This window comes from Protopterus annectens, chromosome 3.part0, assembly GCF_019279795.1.
Source record: "Protopterus annectens isolate FY-2018-M chromosome 3.part0, PAN1.0, whole genome shotgun sequence".
In the NCBI taxonomy this organism is placed as follows: Eukaryota; Metazoa; Chordata; order Ceratodontiformes; family Protopteridae; genus Protopterus; species Protopterus annectens.
In genome coordinates, this window is record NC_056731.1 from 1,000,332,724 (window position 1) to 1,000,347,788 (window position 15,065).

Here is a 15,065-nt window from a genome sequence, read left to right on the forward strand (position 1 = left end):
TTTTTTTTTCCTGCAATTTCTTCTTGTCTGCTTTAAATAACTTAGTTTCTTCAAATGCACAGGTCACTATTCATTGTTTGCAGTGTGTGTATGTCTCTCTTAATATTTCTTCCAGGTTTGTGGCCACTGGTACTGTTTTAAGGACTTGCCTGGCTGCATTCACAGAACCTCCCAGATGATGTTACAAAATAAGATTTTTAAATTCTACCTTGGATAGAGATTTAGTGTTTGCCCCCTCTGCTGCAAAAATTAAAACATTTGATAAAAGGGACAAGCTGATCCAAGGAATCTCTACGTTTTTTTAGCCCTTCTTTTCCAAAATGTCAAGGGATTTTTTTATCTCATCACATTTTAGCCCCCCCCCCCCCACCACCAAAAAAAACAAGAAATCTCAACAAAATACAATTAAATAGACATTTAAGGATAAATGGCAAGGGGGTTCCAAAACCAAGTCTCAAACCTCCCAAAACCAATGACAGTTCAACAAGTATGAATGACTATTCAAAGAGATCTTGAGACCACCTCCCACACTAGCCCCTTTTTTCTTCCAGAAAATCTGCATCATATTGTTTCAGAAAATCATTTATCAAGGTTACAAATGGCAGTGCAAGGAATTTTCTTCTTTCCAGGGGTTCATTCCTCATCCTCCAGATCAGGCTCTTTTGTTTCCACCAGTCCTTCATCACATGCTGCCTCAAAGAGTGATAGAACCAGTTCCTCCTTCTGAGGTGTGGAAGGGTTTTTATTCAAAGATGTTACTAGTGCCAAAGAAAGAAAATGCTTGGAGACCAGTTCTGGATCTTTCTTTCCTAAACCTGTTTCTGATAGAACCCAAATTCAAAATGATGTCACTTCAAAACCTGTTACGTCTTCTTCCTCCAAGTTTCCTAGCAACACTAGAAATAAAAGATGTTTATCATCACATCCTTATTCATCCAGACTTCAGATGTTTCTTAACATTTTGTGTATCTGGATCACATTATCAGTTATCTGCCTCACCCTCTGGACTATCCACAGCACCAGGTGTCTAGTGTCAGTTATAGCTCATTGTAGGCTACAGAGTATCCACATTTTCCCATATTTAAACAACTTGCTTATCTTTGCACAGTCTTTTTTCTTATTTTTTTAAGTGTCAGGAATCTCTCTTTGGTGACAGATCTCTTACACAAGCTGGAATTGCAAGAGAACATTCAAAAAGTTTTTTTTTTTTGTTGACTGCTTCTCACAAGACAACTAAACACCACCGTTCAAAGACCTTTTTTTCCCCACAGGAAAAATAGATCTTTATCTAGATCTACTTCTGATATTTTCCATTCAGACTTCAGTCACTTTGAGGGAATACCTCAGGATTTTGGGTCACATGACATCAGTGATTCTCGTGATACACCTGGCAAGACTCCACATGAGAAAGATACAGTGGTATCTGAAACCTCTTTGGTCCCAGTATGAACACCCTTTATCTTTTCAAATCCCAGTGCTGTGTTTTGTCAGAAAATAAATCTTTAGGTGGAGACAGCAGCTGTCCTTAAATTCATGTCTCCCCTTTTCCCTCCTTGTTTCAAAGCAGTCAGTCACCACAGATGCTTCAGAATTTGCCTGGGGAGCAGTTTCAGGAGGGATAAAAATGAAGGGGGTGTGGGACACTAAGGCCAGATACAAGCACATAAATATCAAGGAAATACCTGCCCTGATCAAGTCATTCAACTGTTTGAACCATCTTACGTCCTTGGGACCTCTTCAGGTGGTTACAGACTCATGTGGTACATCAACAAGCAAGGGGAAACCAGGTCATACCTGTACTGCAGACAAGCCATATTAGCTTGGGATATCACTTCAAAACTCATTCTCACTCTATAGGCATCCTACATTCTGTCAGAGCAAAATTTTTGGCCGACAACTTAAATAGGCCAAGAGCAGACCCTCATGAATGAAAACTAGATCAGGGGATCTTCCAGAATTTGATCCATCTGCGGGGAGTTCCCCCAAGTAGACCTCCTTGTCTCTCTCTGAACAATCAACTGGCAAGATTCTCTACCAAGACTATGCAAGAAGGCCTGGGAGACCATTGCATTTTCTTTTCCTTGGACAGGAATGTTCCTGCATACTTCCCCACCCTTTGCATTAATATTCAGAGTACTTCCAAAGATTCAGAAGGAATCCCCCCAGGATCATTGTGATTATTCCCTTCTGGCCCATGCAACTATGGTTCTCCCCTTCCTTTGGAAATGGTCAAGGGCAATTACCGCAAGCTTCCTTACAGACTGGATCTACTCACACAAGAACAGGTATGTGTGATTCACCTAGACATCAATCAACTTCAACTGACTGCCTGGATGATAAGGTTGGAATTCCTTTTAGGCGCCTGTTTACTGAGAACTTGCAGCAGGTACTAATGGAGGCAAGAAAGCCTGCTATAGAAAATCATATATTAGCAAATGGAAGACGTTTTTAGTTGGCACTAGCAACATAACAAGCACTGATTCAGGGCTATTTGTTCTCTGGTTCTATAATATTTCTTTGAGTTACTATCCCATGGCCTTTCTTATTCCTTTATCAGGGTTCATTTTTCAGCCATTTCAGCATGTCTGCCCATGGATCCTCCTCTACCAATGCAGTTTCATTTCAAAATGTTCTTGAAAGGAATTTTGATTAGCAGGCATCCAAGATAACCAGTGGCCCTTCATTGGGATCTTAATTTTGTGTTAGAAAAGCTAACACTTGCTACCTTGGAACTAGCTAATCTGGCTGACGTGAGGTTCTTAGCATGGAAAACAGTTTTACTGATTGCTCTGACCTCTGAAAGAAAGATATCTTGAGTTGCAAGCTCTTATGGTGAGTCAACCCTTTCTCATTTTCCATATGGACAAAGTTTCTTTGAGAACTAATTGCTTTATGCTTGAAGTTGTATCCAAGTTTACTTTACCCTGACAATCTATTTCCGAGTTTTGTTTCCGGAACATAAAAATGTGGGAGAAAGAATACTCCATATCTTGAATGTCCACAGACAACTCCAGTACTATACTGACATAACTAAATTTTTCGCCTATTTAGATCAATTGTTCATTTCTACACTATATCCAAAGTGTTGTCTAAGGCTTATACCTTTTGTTATACTTCCCAAAAAAAACTATTTGAGGCAGGGTGTTGAACCCACTCTAGCAGAAACTTGGCTTCACCTATGTTTTTTTTTTTTTTTTTTTGGAAAGGGTTGTACCCTAGTAATATTCTACAAGTTGCTACTTAGTCCTCCGTGCATAATTTTATAAAATACTATAATCTTGATTCCTTTTTTAGGTCCAGATCAAGTTTTGTTAGGACCATTCACGAGGAGATGCTGGACTCTTCTCCTTCCACCTCCCAAATGTAATTAGCTATGGTAGTTTACCCATATAGCTTAGGCTACTGTAGCAGTGATCAATATGAAGAATACAGTACAGTTATGGAAGATAAAAACTTACCATAACAGCAGATGTTCAAATGATCGCAACTGCAGTAGCTGCTCCCTCCTTCCATCTCACTTGTGTTTTAGTGTATTTTTAATGCCAGGGTGTGAACATTTATTTATTTATTCTTAGCACATTCCTTTCAGGGCTCAGCTTCACTCTATGCTGGCAGGAAAACTTTGAAGGGCTTTGTCTCCAAACTTGTCTTTTAGGCAGCTCAGCTTGAGCTGCCTAACAGTTTGGGTTTGTGGAAAGGAGCCTATATTTAATTCTGATAAAGAAGTATTCACTGAATATGTCTTCGGCGAACACCAGCCACCGAAATTCACTTCAGCAAAACAAACACTTGGCCATCACCTCAACTTTGTCCTTTTCGCCACTGTAGTGCGATCTTGGAGTTGGTATATATAGTTAGGGGAGTGAAGCCCCCCACCTGGGTGGATTTGATTTAGTCCATTGTGTGTTCTGGAAGGTTGCTGGGCTAAGTGTCTGCGAACCATGGGAAAAATTCCACAGTTCACTGAAGTGAATTTCGGCAGTTGGTGTTTGCGGAAGGCCTATTCAATTAATACATCTTTTGCTGAATTAATAATGACCTGTGGAAAGTGCCCTTAAGTTGAAGAAGCTGGACAGCTATTATATCCTTGGCAGGATATAAAACATATAGCTAAGGTTACTGCAGCAGTGATCATTTGAACATCTAGTGTTATGTTAAGTTTTACTTACACAACTGTACTTTATCCTTAATGTGACCATCTAGTGTTAATTCAAACTGTGCTTTTGGTTTTCTAATTAAAAGCCTCAAAATATCAAAGTCTCAGAAGGTTCTTTACATCTCAGTTTATTTTCTCTAGAAGAGAAATCAAAAACGCATCTTATAGTGATTATTTTCCTTGACTTAAGACTTTACCAACTTCTGTAAGAACCAGGGAGGAAACTTATCAAAATCAAGATTAAAGTATACTTTACCTGTTGGTGTTGGTACATGTGTATCAAAGATGGAGTTTATAAAAGTATAGAATATTTTCCATTACTCTTCAGTAATCCTATTACATGCAGAATTATGCTGTTTTAATCCATCAATTTCTCTGTTTTTCGGCACATAATTTCCTCGATAGAAATTTCTAACTTTTCCAAGTTTAGTATTATTGTAATTTTTCTTTGCCTACGTTTCCCAAGATATACATGCATGATCTCAATTACCTACGGGCTCGAAGACAGTACAATTAAATCCAGTTCCTTATCATCATTAGTATTCTTTGAAACAATTTGTGCAAAATGGTTCTGTGCAGCAACTACAAAAAACTGGCAAAAATGTGTTGTCATCATAGATGGATATATAATATCAGAGGATTAAGATCAAAAGCTGTTATTAATAAACTTTTGTTAAAACAGGTGTGCAATTCTTCATAAACTTCTGTTTTTTTTCTTTAGCTAATATGCCAGGAGACCTATCAAAGGCAACCACAATTCACATTTCTCCTCTAAAGCCAGCAGATACAGCCACTATTTCACACTCAAATATTCTGCAGCATTCCGAAGATGATGTAAATTCCATGTCGACTGAGATCGCCCTCCCCAATTCTTACTTATTCTGCATTTGTGATATCCTAAAAATCCAGGAACATGAAAGCAGTATATTTTTTCTTAACGATGTGTCCAATTAGAACACCACATCATATTCTTCAGCAATAATTCTAGTTTCAGACTCTCTGATCTTGTATTTAAGTTATGAGTGTTCGTTAATAAACATCTTAAAGTGCTCCTGGATATTCCAAAACTCTTTTTTTTTCCTGTAATATATTTTCTACATTTCCTGTTGCCTCTGTTACTTAAGTCAAATTTGTTTTTAGCAAGCAGTAAAACTTAAAGACAAATTTGTCCATAGGGTTATTACCGTGACACTCTTACAAATACATTATTCTCAAAATTTACTTGTGAAGCACCCATCAATTTTATTTATTTACTTAATTTATTTTATTTATTTAACACTTGTAAGTCTAACTTGGAACAAAGCCAATTTTCAGTGGAGGCCTGGGGAGAAATGTTCCCGACGCATGTCTTTATAACATGGGAGGAAACTGGAGTACCTGGAGGAAACCCACATGAATGCAGGGAGGACATGCAGACTCCACAGAGAAGGCACCCCAGCTGAGAATCAAACTGGAGAACCTCTTGCAGTGAGGTGACAATGCTACTGATACATCACTGCTCTGTCAGATTATTTCTTATACAGGCCCAGATCTTCAGGAAAGTAAGCTATCACAGAATACACCCTCTCCACTGCTCAAGTGGGGCTCAACAAACATGATTTGTGCTGCATACTATAATAAGGCATGACATAATGCTGAGCAATCCTAAATGAGTTCTGAAAGGCCTCTAGCACAACATATATTCTGCAGATTGGTAAAGACGTCAGTAACACATCCTTGATTAATTCTAGGTAATAATTTCCTTAGACCTCTGGCTGTGAGTTTCCAATAACCAAGACCTGCCTTTCTTTATTACCTGCTTTGGTTAACAGGTTTATGTCAGAGTACTTCTTACTGACTATGGTGTGTGAAATATTTAGGTTCATACTAGGCTATCTGCCCTAGGGCATTTATAAGCCTAGCCAGAGTGCGTTTGACTTTCGCCACCCAATTTAAATTAATTTTGCTATGCCCTTTTTTGAGGTTAGTATACTGTGACTCTGTCTAACAGTGACACAGAAGTGATACCCGGGGTTAACCTATGATCTCCCATCCACTCATCAAGATTCCTCTTGAAGAGAGTCAATGAGGGGACTCTGCCTAACCTGGACTGGGATTTTATTCCAGACTGAAGGGAGCCTCTGGGTTATGAATCTGTCCCTCCAGCATGTCCTATTTATTTCAGTGCTGAGGTTCAAGTCTCTCGAGTGCATAGCTCGATGGGATTTGGATTTTCTGAGGTGCAGCATGTCCATTAATTCCGGGTTGGACATGGCTTTATACATCAGTCACAGATCGCCTCTGAGCAGGCGGTATGCCACTGAGTAGAGCTGGAGTTTCTTTAACCGGGCAGCATATGGCATCTGTTTGAGCCCTTTGATCCTCTTGGTGAGGTTTCTTTTGGGGTCTTTCCAGTTGCTGCAGGTGTCTGGTAAGGTACATCCCAAAAGGGGCATTGTACTCAATTATGGGCCTGATGAGGGATGAGTAAAGAGGCATGATGACCTCCCCTGATCTAGATGTGAATCCCTTCATGATTAGGTGGGCTATATAAAATGTTTTTCTAACCACTTTGGCCACGTGGTTGTCAAATGAGAGATTGCTATCAACTTGGGTCCCCAGGTCCCGAATTACTTCTTCTGTACTTAATGGATTACAACCTATGTGGTAATTTGTGGGCACTTTGTTTTTGCCGAAGGGGATGACTACACACTTTCTGGCGTTTAGCTTGAGGCCATGGCTCTGGCACCAGTTGTCTGTTTCTATGAGGCCCTTTTGGAAGATGCTTGTGTCGGTTGGAGAGTCGATTATGGTGCCCAGTTTGCAGTCATCTGCGAACTTGGTCAGCCACAGTCCTTCCGTGTTGGCCTGTACCTCCGAGAAATATATACCGAACAAGAGAGGTCCCAGGACTGAGCTTTGTGGGATGCCACTTGTAACTGGTTTGGAGTCTGACATGGCTCCAGCAATTCTAACCATGTGGGTTCTATCCTTGAGCCAGTTTGCAACCCATCTAGTGACATAGGGGTTTATATTTAAGCTGGTGAGCTTATCCATAATGCCCGAGTGGGGTATTGTATCGAAGGCTTTTGCGAGGTCCTGGTAGGCTGTGTGGACCACCTTCCCCTCGTCAATGGCCTTGGTGACTGTTTCAAAGAAATCAACCAGGTTTAAGAGGCAGGATCTGCCGTTAACAAAGCCGAACTGGGTAGGATCCAGTGTCTGTAGGTCCCCAATATCTTTATTTATGAGGTCCATGATGATCCTTTCCATAGCTTTGCAGACCAAGCTAGTCAGGCTTATGGGGCGATAGTTTCCAGGATCCGTTGAGGCACCACCTTTGTGGAGAGGGACCACTGTTGCTGTACGCCACTCTTTGGGTACATATCCTGTAGTAAGGCTGAGACTGAACAGTAGTTTTATGTTTGGGTTTAGCTCTTCTTGGAGTTCATGTAGGACGCAGCCCGGGACACCGTCTGATCCCACTGATGCTGTGTTTTTTGCTTTGGAGAGGGTGGCTCTTACCTGAGCATCTGAGATGTCAGGGGGGCAGCACTCTGCTGGGATAGATATTTGCCCTTTTGGTGGGGGGGGTGTTTGCACTGAACCTGTCAGCTAGGATGTTGGCAATGTCTGTGGGTTCAGTGTATTTTTTGTCATTTTGGACTAATTCTGAGCATATCTGGGAATTCCCACCCAGGTTCCTAACATAACTAAAGAAAGCATTGTGATTATCCTTAGTGTCCTGTGCAATTTTTCTCTCAAAGCTGGCCTTAGACGATTTTATGAGTGCCCGTAGTTTTTTACTAATACTGATCAGAGATGCCTTCCCTTTTTGGGATTTTGCTCTATCATGTAGTAGCTTCCTCCTTCTATTGTATAGTTTGTTTATGGCTGGGGTCCACCAGACAGGACATCTGCCTTTGGAGGATTGGGTCTTGGTTTTATTTGGGATTGCATGATCCATGCATTCCTGAAGGTGTTCATAGAATGTGTTTATAAAGGATTCTGCAGTCTGGGCTATATTTTCCACAGGCCCGGGGGCTTTGAAGGATTCCACCTCGGTTTTGAGGAGTGTGAAATTTGCTTTAGAGAAGTTTTTCACTGTGGTTTTCTGGGCAGGGGGTGGGGTCGGGATGTGAATATCCAGTGAGATTAGTTTATGGTCTGATCTTACCAGTGAGGGATACACTTCTGGTCTGGAGCATAGAGTCCCCATGTTGGTGATAATCAGGTCCAGTATGTTTTCCCCTCTTGTGGGAGTGGTAACAAGTTGTTCCATAGCATTTGAGTTTATAAATTCTAGGAACCTTTGGGCTAGGGTGTTGGAGCTAGAGTAATGCTCCCAGTCTATGCTTGGGTAGTTGAAGTCGCCCAATATAATGGTGTTTGGAGAGACCTTCATATTTTCCAGTGTTCTCAGGAAGGCCGAGTGGGGTTCCTGGGTTTGGGAGGGTGGTCTGTAGCAGGCTATAAACTGGAAGGCAGTTTTACCCACTGTTAGTTGCACATGGATAGTCTCTGATGCTTTCGCTGTGCCACCAACCTGGAGGTGTGGGTATCTTTGACGAATATTGATACCCCCCCCTTTTGTGGTTCGGTCCAAGTTTTGGGGCCGAAAAGCATGGTATGAGGTATAACCTGGTAGTGCTGGGGTGCTCTCGGGAGCCTTGAACCAGGTTTCTGTTACTGCACAGATATCGATGTTCTCTATGCTAAGGAGAGTTTCGAGTGCGTGCATCTTCAGGTTTAGACTTCTGGCATTGAGTAGCATTACTCTTAGTTTCTTATCCCTTGTGATACCTATGGAGGTGGGTTTGTCTATTGAGCCTTGCCTAAAAAAGGCACTATGGGGGTAGCAACAGCCTTTGCCAATATCCAAAAGCCCAGGGGTGACAGGTGCAAGCCGTCCCTAGCGAAGCATCGTGGCTTGTCGAGCATGTCATCCCAGGCTGACAGGCATTGGATCCCCTTTGAATGACACCAATACTTAAGCCAATTGTTGAAATTGATCATCTTGTCTTCATATTGTGGCATCATTCTTGGTGAGGGTAAGATGCTACTCAAGGTCAGGGTCATACCGGCCTGGGTTACATGCTCAGACAGCTCCTCTATGTCTCTTTTCATGTAGTCCAGGGAGGTACATCTCAGATCATTCACACCAGCATGGACAATGACAGAGTCATATTTGCACTTGCCTTGGAGTGACCTGAGTGCTTGTGTTATGTGGCGGATCCTAGCGCCCAACAGGCAGCTCACCGTGACCTTCTCCTTGTTCAGCCTGGTGAGCGGTTAGTCAGTGTGCCTGACAACAGAGTCACTTATTACAAGTGTATCAGGTGTGTTGTTTAGCCTTAAGGGCTGTGACTGTTCGGCACACTGGCTTTGTGAGCTATTTGTTGCATGTGTTTTGTTTTGGGGTAGCGGTTGCTTGGGTGTGTGCTTTGGAGGTCTCTGCTGCTTAGGCAGATTTTTATTTAGAGCCTCCGAATATGTTTTTGTGTGTTTATGTGTTTGGTTTGCTGTCGTGTTAGGTCTATGTGAGACTGGAATTGTAGTGAGTGTGGTTTCCTTCTCCTCCTGACTGGTTACGCCAGTACTGAGTTGAGAGAGCTTAGCCTCCAGTTTGGCTATATGGTTGCATCTCTCATGTGTTGGAATTTGTTGGGAGGAGGAGAGGGTTGTCTGTATACAAGAGGCAGTTGTAACATTGCCTCAAGATTCCCAGATTCACCAGCTGGACCGGAGAGGAGATTGACAACTGACCTATGGACATGCTAGAATAGTATTGGGAATTCCTTTATAATTGAAAAAAAGGGCCAATGGGGAACAAGGTACTCAAGGGGAGTTTGAGAGGGTGTAGTGCTTTTAATTTTTTAGTGCTAATTGCTTTAGTGAGCAAGTGCCAGGTAACTTAAATGCAATATGTTACAGGTAACTTAAATGCAAAACGACAAACAGTAACTTTCTTTCAAGTGAAACAAAGAAATAAGTACAGTAAGCAATGCAGGTATCACTAGGGATCCACAGAAGCGCTGAAAAGCCGCATTTTAGGTGGAATTAGCATTTCAGGGAAATAGCAAGCAAGCAAACAACAAGCATACAAACAAAGCTAGATTCAGCAGGCCTGTATCTAGTCTATGCTACAGCAAACAAGGTGTACCAATTTCAGTAAGTAGTAGTTCAAATATGCAGACACTATAAGCCTTTAACCAGAAATTCCCAGCTCAGAAGGGCAGAGTCCAGCCTCTCCTCCCACAAGAGTGCAGACCATGAACCCTCTTAATGTAAAATAACTGGCCTGAAGCCCAAGTGCTTAAACAGAATTAATACACTTTTAGAATAACAGACACTGAGCCCTCAATCAGCAGTTCCCAACTTAGAAGGATGTAAGCTACCTGTTCTGCCACTACAGTGCAGATCACAAACCTTCTTAATGTAAACAACTGGTCTGAAGTCCAAGTTCTTAAACTAAAAGGCTTAGAATGAGTTACACCAAGCAGTAATAAATACAATTGAGTACTTTTCAGATGACGCAAAATCAAAATAAAGTAGGAAGAAACACAAATACAGTAAAAGCAGATGATTTTTTTTTTTCCCACAACTGAACTTCTTAGGTAACAGAAGGTTGAAACCTGAGACAGCTTTTAAGAAAGAAATCTCAAAAGAACCAATGAGGTGCTTAGTCTAAGCTGTAGTCCAGGTGACCTCAGTCAGCCAATGACCTCAAACAATTCTCTCTTACTGAAATGCCTGATGGCTTTGGCTAAACCAAGATGTCTCTGAATATGTGCTCAGACACACAGCCCCCCCAAACACTAGGCCCAAATACAAGCCTGAATATGGAAATTCTACAAATATCCCCACTACTTAGTACAAACTGCAGAAATGTTTCTCACAGCTGAAAAGCAGCAGTGAGCCTTTAAATGAAAGTTTTAAACAGCTAAAGGAGCCTCTAGAAAAAAGAGTTTAACTGCAACAAGTTATCAGAAACAAACAACCCAACAGATGCTTAATAAAAGTGGACAATTTCCAGTTAATACATCACACACAGTGAAACTAGCTAGAAAAATACACAGTACACAAAGTGCTATAAATAACAAAGAAATAAAGAACAAAATAAACAAAAAATAGGATACTTAATATTATAGCTCCGAGTCTCCTCAGTGTCCTTCCTTCGATTAGCTCAGTGTGAAATTTAAATCAGCATTGTGCTCTGCCTCTGTTTTCCCCCCAATTTTTAGCATTTGCCCCTTGGCAAGTATTCTTCCTACTTCTTGCCTACTTTTGCTGCACTCCTTTTGTTTGGAGCCTTTTATGTGATTACTGGGGCTATCACTATTTGTTAACTGCATCTTAGTGGGTCACCTGTGCCCTTGTCTATTTCTAGTAAGTGCCTTGTCCACCTCCTCCTGTGGAACATCTTCATGAAAACTTAACTGCAGGCATACAATTTTATTGCATGGTTGCAAAGAAGATAATTTTCTTTGTAACTATCTTTGAGACACTCTGTTTAACAAAATCACACTCTTGTAAGGAAAATTCACTAAAAGAATTACCCTTTTTGTTGCTAGGCTTAAGGTGAAGTTTAACATTCCTTCACATAATCCTACCACTTATCAGCTAGGAGGTGTTTTTTATCTGATGAAATAAACATATATATCACAACCTTCTGATAGTATTTGCCACAGATGAGGAAAATAAATCCTCTACTCTGAGATGAGGAGCAAACCAAAACAAAAGTGGATTGTTACATTCTACATACCGTGCACAAAGCTCTGAAACAGCACTTCTTCAGCCCTGACTGCAAATGTGATTTTGTTTTTCAAATACTGAATGCCAGTCTTACACTATAAACCAATCAGTATCTACGAACAGATCCTTTTTAGACTTTGTGCCTGGGGCAGTTGCTCCCTTTGCTCTAGCTATTCCAGGACTTGTGCAGCACTTTTCCAAAGAAAGGTTAAGAAAAAATCCCCTTCTCACACCTCTCCTTAATCATTTATACTCTAATGTACTGCAGAATTCTGTTGTCAAGTGAGTTACTTGTATGCTTTGCTGCATCACGTTTAACAAAGGTCATGCTAACCTTAGACCACAGAGGGTGTGACCAAGTCTGTGACATCACTTCTAAGCATGACATAACTTTTAACCACAATGTGGAGCTTCTTGTTGAAGATATCAGCAAGTGCTCCACATATTACCCACTTGTTTAACATTATGAAAGGTAGTGTACAGCATTATGTATGAAACTGTAACCAAGCAGAAACTCAGAATACAAAACAGTAGCATCCAATACTCAGGTCCCTACTCCAAACAATTTTTAACTGTGACTGTAAAATAAACAAACAAAAAAAAAAAAAACATGAACAGCAACTTGTAAGCAACGTATATCAAATATAAAGGGGATCAACATACAATGCGCTTGTAAGTACATTACAAGCTTACTAAAAACAAATAATTTAACTCAGAAAAAAATAAATAAAAACAGTCCAGGCACACCCATGGTGGTGTCATACACTTGGCAACACCCTCTGTAGTTTTGGCCACAGCAATATTGATGTCATATCTTTGTCCCCTTACTTCCCACTTTTCCGGTACTGAAAAGGTGACAACTTTACACAGTCTTGTTCTTCAATGTTAACTCTCAGAATATTCCTTTTCTAGTTAATCAAACTTCACATGACTTAGAATTTTTTAACTGCAGTTCATTGAAATTAGAAAATACTAAAAAGGTGATACACAGTGTATAACTGACTGAGGGGCCTTCCAGTCTACTTGGCTGTAAAACTGTATCATTGGCTCATCAAACCAACAGCATGTGGTTGCCACAGCAACTGTAAGTTTCAAATGTCTGGGAGGGTGACAAACTTTAATAAAAGGAAACAGAGTTAGGAAATCCATTTAACAAGTTCTAGTCTGTAGTAATCATTGCAAACAGATGACAGTCAAAGGATCCATCCCTCCACAACCCTGTTTTTCCCATTTTTGCACAGGGGGTTAAGGGTGTCACTTCAAGAGTAACAATCATATACAGCAAATGTTCACACCACCAGGTGGGTAGCCCTGACTTAGTTGTTCTTTCATATCACACACGCACACGCGCACACACGCGCGCACACACGCGCACACACACACACACACACACACACACACACACACACACACACACACACACTCCTGTGGGCAGTTTAATGTCCAGTCCACCTAATGCATGTCATTGGAGTGTGGGAGGAAACCACAGACCCTAGAGAAAACCTACATTTGCACGAGAAGGACATACAGACTCCACAAAGAAGGTACCCCTGTCAAAAATTGAATTGGGGAACCTCTTGTTGTGAGGACTATCAAAGGATATCAGCTGTTATCAATCACTAATTTATGTGCTGAAATGTCTGTAATTTCTTAGGCCACCACAGGTTCATAGGTGTATACTAGACTAACAACCAATGGGGCCTTTATAAGCCTAGCTAACAGGTGTATGTCAGTTAGGGCATGAGTTAATGGCTGCATCTGTCTATCAGAGACATGTGTCAGACAAGGGCAGAATTTCCTACTTTCCATTTACTGGACAAGGTTGCAGTTGCATAGGATTAGGGAAGGGCTCTGTTTCACATGGATGGGAAGTCCATTCCAGAGAATGGGAATTCTCTGAAATACATACCTGTTCCTCCAACATGTCCTATTTAAGTCACGAGCAAAGTTTAAATCCTTAGATCTAGTTCAGTTTCTGTTCATTTTGTGGATATGCAATAGGTCTATAAGAGCCAGTTCCAAGGATGACTTGTATGCTAGGCATAAACAGCCTCTTAGCCTGTAGGGCAGAGATATAGCTTTGAGGCAATTTGCAGAGAGCATTGTGTTTACACCCTGTATTCTATTTGTGAGGAATCTCTGTGGACATTCCAGTTGCTGCATGTCCCTGGTCGGGTACACACCAAAGGGGCTGTCATACTGTGTTTGCTTTTAGGGCTGTTTTATCAATGAGGTACAATACCTCTCAACTGTCCAGATTTTCACAGAATTCCCAGATTTCTGCCTCATATTTTTGGTCTGTTCCTCATAAAATTTGGGATTTTCTGGCAAATCACTGGGATGATTTGAGAATTGAAGTCAGTAAATAATAAACATTTGCATTTCAGACTTCATATCCTTCAGGAAAAAATGCATGCTGAGACAAATTCTGTTATTCTAGCAACTTTCTAAGTTTATAAGAGCAATTTAATCTGTCCCTATTTTTGGGCCTTAGTCCCCCCATTCTATCAGGCTTTGCCCAGATTTTTTGAGCTAAGAGGTTAAGAGGCATGATGAGGTACTTTTCCTGGGTCGTGGACTTCACAAAAGGTACTATTACGCATTTCTTGGCACTGAGTTTTAAGCTGTGACTTTGGCACCAGTCATTTGTCTATGTTAGACATTCCTGTAAGATGTTTTTGGAAGCTTCTATGACTGCTCCTAGCTTGCAATCATCTACACACCTGGTAAGCCAGAGGTCCTTGACATTGGCCTTGACTTCGGCAACACAGAGCAGACCCAATACATGCCCTAGGGGACTCCACTGGTGACTGGCCTCCTTTTGGAGGTGGACTCCCTAATCCTAACTTCCTGGGTCCTGTCTGTCAGACACCTGGCTATCCAGCGAGTTACATAGTGGTTTATGCCTTATTCCGTGATCTTGGTTATAATGCCTAAGTTAGGTACACTGCATCAAATGCCTTACAATTAAATAATGCTATAAATGCTGCTATCAGTATGTCCTGCAAACCACATTCAAGTATGCCTCTTCTGTTTATATCACTTCCTCAGCATGATTGCTGCTTTGGAGGTCATCCTTTATAGTTTTCTTTTTTTTCCCCAGAAATCTAGCATCTGCAGTTAAAACACATCCCCAACCTTAGCATACTCTTTGTCAAGGTATGTGGTAACACAG

The 15,065-nt window shown here is 41.1% G+C and overlaps 1 protein-coding gene across 5 annotated transcripts in view; it reads right to left on the reverse strand.

Moving 5' to 3' along the window:
- Window positions 1–15,065, reverse strand: part of ARHGEF6 (Rac/Cdc42 guanine nucleotide exchange factor 6) — a 1,746,213-nt gene that overhangs the window by 160,390 nt on the left and 1,570,758 nt on the right. The gene's annotated exons all lie outside the window — the stretch shown is intronic.